The sequence below is a fragment of the Schistocerca piceifrons genome, chromosome 6 (genome assembly GCF_021461385.2).
Source record: "Schistocerca piceifrons isolate TAMUIC-IGC-003096 chromosome 6, iqSchPice1.1, whole genome shotgun sequence".
In the NCBI taxonomy this organism is placed as follows: Eukaryota; Metazoa; Arthropoda; class Insecta; order Orthoptera; family Acrididae; genus Schistocerca; species Schistocerca piceifrons.
Genome location: NC_060143.1, coordinates 311994727 through 312001534, shown reverse-complemented (window position 1 = coordinate 312001534; position 6808 = coordinate 311994727). Strand labels below are relative to the sequence as shown.

The 6808-nt window shown below is 40.0% G+C and overlaps 1 non-coding gene across 1 annotated transcript; it reads left to right on the top strand.

Moving 5' to 3' along the window:
- The first annotated feature begins 2693 nt into the window (after positions 1-2693).
- Positions 2694-2766, top strand: Trnav-cac. Its single transcript has one exon. It is a non-coding gene; the product is annotated as a tRNA-Val (tRNA).
- Positions 2767-6808: the final 4042 nt, after the last annotated feature.

Genomic DNA, 6808 nt, shown 5'->3' with positions numbered 1-6808 from the left:
GTGTAACTTACGTTTCGAAATCCCTACGTTCACCCACCTTATGACCAATCATAGGCTATTCGATGAGTTATCCACAAAAAACATTGTTACAGATATTTTACTGACGTTAGTCACTGTAACTTACAAATAGAAAAAAAATCGGAACATATGAGTATTTCAATTCCCACGACAACACAAAATCTCTACGTTCAGTGCTTGTGTACACCATGATTTCTAGTTAGATGTCCAACAGAGTTACAACACTGAATTTGTGTTGTGGACATCGGCTATTGTGCCGTGAAGAAGTGAGGTGCCTCACCTCGTAGATACAAAGTTACTCGTAAGTACCTCTGGGGTATCTGAAGATGATTTCGTGAAAACTGCGGGCGGTACAGAAAAATAATGCATATCGGTGGACGGGACATATCCGCAAGTTTCGATTTATAATATGCGTCATAGGACCAGGCACTTATCTATTGTGTAATAGAGTTTAGGTCAGAATAAATTTTGAGTGCTGATAGAGATACATGTAAATCAGAAAAAGATACTCATCGGAATGCAAAAAGGTTGTTCTAAGAGACTGATTGAAAAGTGGAGTACCAGATACCACATTCTTCACCTTTTTTGTGCTACAATAAGTGCATTTTCCGCTGATTCCCTTCATTCCCGTGTGACAGCAGGCCATGTTACCCGTATGAAAAGAACGATATGGTTCAGTAAAATCTAGATAGTTTACTTACGTGAAATTGAAATGATGTGTACACATTTTGCACTTCAGTCCGCATTCTACGTTCACAAGAATCTTGCATATGCTTCAGCACTACAACATAGGGCTCCCAGAACCATTATAATGATAACGGAGGGGTTTTACAACATGTTTTTCAGTGCTCCGTCACTTTATAAACCATATTTTCGCAACACACTGGATTTTACGTGCAGATTTCACGTGTACAAGTGGGGTAACTTGAACCTCTGTATCTCGGAAACGGATAAAGATACGAAGAAAATTTTCGAGGATGTTCGAGATCAGCATCTTAGGAATGTATCGTAAAATTTACATCCATTGGCTGTGCACAGTCGTCTTCGAATGCGCATTTTCCAGAATTTCTTAGAAACAGAGTAGGTACTAGGCGCAAATAGATCACACATATTGGAAAAAGAACCAATCGATTTACTCCATTTGATTAAGCTGGAGAAAGTGTGTAACATTCAACATTGGACCTTGTACCGTAGGATAATTATAGTAAGACAATCCTTCTGTCGGGTATAGAAATAGTCCCTAGCCGAAGGGCTATCGAAAACAGTTGACCCTTCCTTTCCACCACCAATAGAACCCGATGTATGATCCCCGGAAAAATCCCGTGTTTATGCACGGCGTATTGGAACATTTTAGGTAATGAATGCTGCCGCACCGATTATGTTCGAGGTCCAATTGTTGGATTTTATCTTTTTATGCTTATTTTATGCTTATTATTATTATTATTCTAAGACTCAGAAAATATGATAAGTTTCTGAACATAATACCGTACACTCTTACATAATACAATTATAACGTGCTTATACGCGCCATTGCAGGCAACCAGAAAACAGGTAACGTGAATTGATAGCTGAAATACATGAAAAGAGAATGTATCTTAATATACAAGAAGTACTCAAGGATTGAGCTAGTTCTCAACTTTAAGATGTTGATGTTATACGTAACTAAAGTCGCACTCTGTAGGCCTAATGCCTACACTATCCATGAGGAATTCTTTATTTGGCGTGAAACCAGCTTCGTCCTGTTTGTTGTTGTGGTCTTCAGTCCTGAGACTGGTTTGATGCAGCTCTCCATGCTACTCTATCCTGTGCAAGCTTCTTCATCTCCCAGTACCTACTGCAACCTACATCCTTCTGAATCTGCTTAGTGTATTCGTCTCTTGGTCTCCCTCTACGATTTTTACCCTCCACGCTGCCCTCCAATGCTAAATTTGTGATCCCTTGATGCCTCAAAACATGTCCTACCAACCGATCCCTTCTTCTAGTCAAGTTGTGCCACAAACTTCTCTTCTCACCAATCCTATTCAATACCTCCTCATTAGTTACGTGATCTACCCACCTTATCTTCAGCATTCTTCTGTAGCACCACATTTCGAAAGTTTCTATTTTCTTCTTGTCCAAACTATTTATTGCCCACGTTTCACTTCCATACAGGGCTACACTCCATACAAATACTTTCAGAAACGACTTCCTGACACTTAAATCTATACTCGATGTTAACAAATTTCTCTTCTTCAGAAACGATTTCCTTGCCATTGCCAGTCTACATTTTATATCCTCTCTACTTCGACCATCATCAGTTATTTTACTCCCTAAATAGCAAAACTCCTTTACTACTTTAAGTGTCTCATTTCCTAATCTAATTCCCTCAGCATCACCCTATTTAATTTGACTACATTCCATTATCCTTGTCCTACAAAACAAAAATGTAAAACATCGTCACAAACAGTGCGGATAAGGCACCATAAAACACTGACCAGCAGTGTGTGTATTTCTGGATGGGGCGGGGAGGAAAGGGTGGGGCAAGCTACCATTCAACGTCTGTGGCTGTTTCCGAGGCGACGTCTCCGGCAAGCTCTACCACTGACGTCAGAATCCGGTTCAGGCACATGTGGAAGGGGAGAGAAAGCGTTGGAAAGAAGTCACCTTTACCTTGTCGCATGGACTGGCTTTCAACTGTTTCCGTAGTGTAGTGGTTATCACGTGCGCCTCACACGCGCAAGGTCCCCGGTTCGATCCCGGGCGGAAACAGTATTATTTTTTTAAATATTAGGAATAGTTGCGCGTTATTAAGAATAAAAGAGCTCCACAAGGCAATTTAGATTAGCAGGAAACTGCGTAAAAGTTACTAGACGCTTGTTTTTTCTTCTCCGCTTGCGTTTCCGCAGTTGATGTGCGATTCATGAGAGTAATATTTTCACAATTTTATTTCAATGATTGGTTTTTTTATTTATTTATCAGCTTCCGTGGAACCATGCGAGCGTAAGCTACTTACTGATGGAGCGAGTCGATGCGTTGTTTACAGAACACTGATTAGAAAATCTATAAACAAAGAACCTAAAAAAGTATGAAATTGTGAGGAAATGTTTTAATAAATGACACATAACTGCCAAGAAATCCTGTACAGAATAGGAGACAGAAGGGAACTTTCAACATGTATTTGAATGCTTGGGGTTTATCACACAATTTTTTTCAGTTCTGCTGGAAAATGCAACCTGCTGAATACTGCACAGCTTTTGTACAGCGCTTAAGGAACTGTTATTTGCGCGTGTATCGTATTTACGTTTGTTTCTCACTGACTAAATGTTGCAGTCGGGTTTTGATGGGCTGATGCTGCCAACATCAAGTCCCATGTTAGAATCTCACATGTTCAAGGATGACAGATTTAGAATTCCGATGCACCTGAACTGAGAACTACACGAAGTTGGCGAGCTGACATATCAGATCAATATGACCGCTTTCCTCTGTCCTAAGAATATTCTCGATGAGTGCACGCGGTCTTCCCAGAATATGAAACCGTACCAGGTAAGAGAGTAAAGCAAGTAAAATAAACCAAACCTTCATGTTTCAGTGTCAGAAACAGTGGAGATTAGTTTCTTAGTGACGATACGACCATTCAGTTTCTGCACGACATCTTGAACGTGACATTTCCAGCAAACTCTTCAGTGTGCCGCCAGTGCAAGGAATTTAAACTCGGTTGATATCTCTGTTTGACCGCCTTGAGACAGTAATTTTTGCATTCCCTAGTGTTCTTTATCAGAAAGTCGGCAGTCCGTGGTCTTGTGATTAGCACTGCTGACTCACGAATCTCTAGTTTTGATTTCCGACCAGGTCGGGTATTTTCTCCGTTCGGCACAGGATTTGTGTATGTTTTCCTTATCAGCTTTTCGTTATCACCTACACTCAAGTCGCCGAAATGACGTAAACTAAACCGACTTCCACAATGCGGACCAAATCCCCCAAAAGGGAACTCCCGGCCAAAAATGCCATACGCACATTTACTTTTTTTATGAGGAACTGTTGCAGAATCAAAACAAACAAATGTTTTGTAACATGTTGCGGCCATTTCTAATGCACTCAAAAACTGATATTAGTGCCGGCCGGAGTGGCCGAGCGGTTCTACGCGCTGCAGTCTGGAACCGCGCGATCGCTACGGTTACAGGTTCGAATCCTGCCTCGGGCATGGATGTGTGTGATGTCCTTAGGTTAGTTTCGTTTAAGTCGTTCTAAGTTTAGGGTAGGGGACTGCTGGCCTCAGTAGTTAAGTCCTATAGTGCTCAGAGTCATTTGAACTGATATTAGTCTTGCCCCATTCTTTATTAATTCTGTTCTGCCTTACCTGTTCCGGCCCTACTCCATTCTCATGGGGTCTACAAGACAAATAAATGAAAAGCTATCAGTAAAAATACATTAATACAATTAAATAAAGTGTACATCATAAAAATGGAAGAAGCAAATGCTTATGTTTCACTATTTATCTTCAGCTGTTCATCATCTGTTGTATTCCTACCATAATACGCATCTTTTATTTTATATTTTGTTATACACGAATCCTTGTCTCTGCAAGATTATTACACAACTAAATACGCATCCCGGCTTTTTGCTTGTACTTTTACAGTTATGTTTTATCCTATGGTCTATATTTCCAGTATAGTGATTATAATTTTGCATACACCGATGAGCCAAAACATTATGACCACCTATTTAATAGCGTGTTGTACACCTTTGGAACGCGATATAGCACCGATTCTGCATGTCATGGATTCAATAAGTCCTTGGTATGCTTCTGCAGGTATCTAGCACTAGATGTCTACGCGCAGGTCACGCTATTCCTGTATATTACGAGCCGGTGGTTTGTGGATCTGGAGTTGGCGCCGGATAGCGTCCCACAAGTACTCCACACCAGGCCAGTTTGGTGCAAAAGGCATCAACATCAGTTCAGTATAACACTCTTTTAACCACTGTAGCACTTAGCTGGACTTGTGAGACGAACAGTTATCCTACTGGAGGATGCCGTCACCGTCGGGGAAGACTTTAAGCATGAAGGGATGCAATAATTTTAACATAGTCCCAAGCAGTCATAATGCTTTCGGTTACTACTGCAAGTTTCGTAGAAGCTGAGGTGAAAGTCCCCCATAGCATCCGACCAGGCGACAAGTTTCCATTGATATACGGTCCAGTCTCGATGATCTTCTGTTCATTACATTCGTAATTGACGATGTCGCTGGCAACACGGGTATACTTAGGGGCCATCTGGTGCGGAGTCTCATGTTCAACAATGTCCGCAGAACGGTTGTATTTGAAACACTTTTGTCTGTGCCAGCATTGTACTCGGTCGTCAAATCTGCCACAGATTGCCGCATATATCGCTTTACGGAATGGACAAGCCTCGCATCTCTAAAGCCTGTAATGAGGCGTTGACGTCCAATAACGTGTCTTCTACTAGTGGGATTCACCGTCCTGCAACCACTTTCCACAGATGCTCACGGCAGTAGCACGTGAACAGCAACCAGCTTCGCCATTTCCCCGATGCTCATTCCCAGGCTATGGACAGTAACAGTCTGCCCCTTGTCAAAGTCGCTCATGCCAGCCGATGTCTTTATCTGTGGCTGGTATCGTCGCTAGAATGATTCCCCATATTTTTTTTCCTTTATTGGATATCTTCAAATAAGAAACAGGGTCAACAACATCAGAAATAGAGTCCGTCTTGATGCAAAACACCCTGTTATTTGTTTACTTGTTTATTTCCCAAATTAGTTTCGGCGACAAATATCACCATCATAAGTGTTTTTTTAATCTAAAGCATGAAGACAATAGCATAGTTATACAAACACAGTAAGACATTATTACAATTTTACTGTTCGTTTTTTGAAATATAGTTTTCTATGAATTCTTTCATACTACCTTATTTATTGTATGTTATGGCATGTTTCTAAGAATTATTGTCGCTGTTTGCGACATATTTTCTGTGCTTTTTTCTGTTGATGTAAAAGATACAATACAAAATTTTCATTTAATCTACTTTATATTAATGAATGGTCTCAATGCTTCTGTATTTCAAAATGTAAAAAAAAAAAAATTTAAAAAACTTCTTAACCGCCATATAGTGCTGCCATCTGGCGGTCTCCTTTACCTAATACTTTGACGTGTACAGTTAGTTTGTACTTAAATGTCATTACATAACATAGACCACGTATTTTGTATCCATGATAGTTTAGGTCTTACGTAAGGATGGATTACATATATTTTGGTCAGTTGTTCTTTGTTTTTTTACGTTGTGTATTTCACGTAGTTTTATCAATGTTTTCACTAAGTGTTTGCATTTTATGTAACTGTAACAATGTATTTTTATTGACACCTCTTCATGTATTTCCCATGTAGTGTTTTTGCGAATGCCGTAAGGCCGAAATGCGTAAGGCGGTGTGAAAGTAATAAATACAGTGGTAAAGACCAAAATCAGTTTTTGAGAAACTGGTGCATTGCGTTTTGTTGCACGTAAGCATTAATCTGTTTTGTGAAAGTCACGTGCTGATGTTATCTTCGTATACGGAGCACGCAGTAAAGGAAACCAAGAAAAAATATGGAAAAAGAATTGAACTTCAGGCACAAGAAAACAAAGTTTTAGCTTATTCCAATGACATTGTTGCTCTGTCAGAGACGCGAAGGACTTGGAATATCAGTTAAACGGGTTTGAAAAACGGATTGTAAAATAAACATCAACAAATCTAAAACAAGGGTAAGGGAAAGTAGTCGAATTAAATCCGGCTGTGCTGAGGGAATTAGATTACGAAAT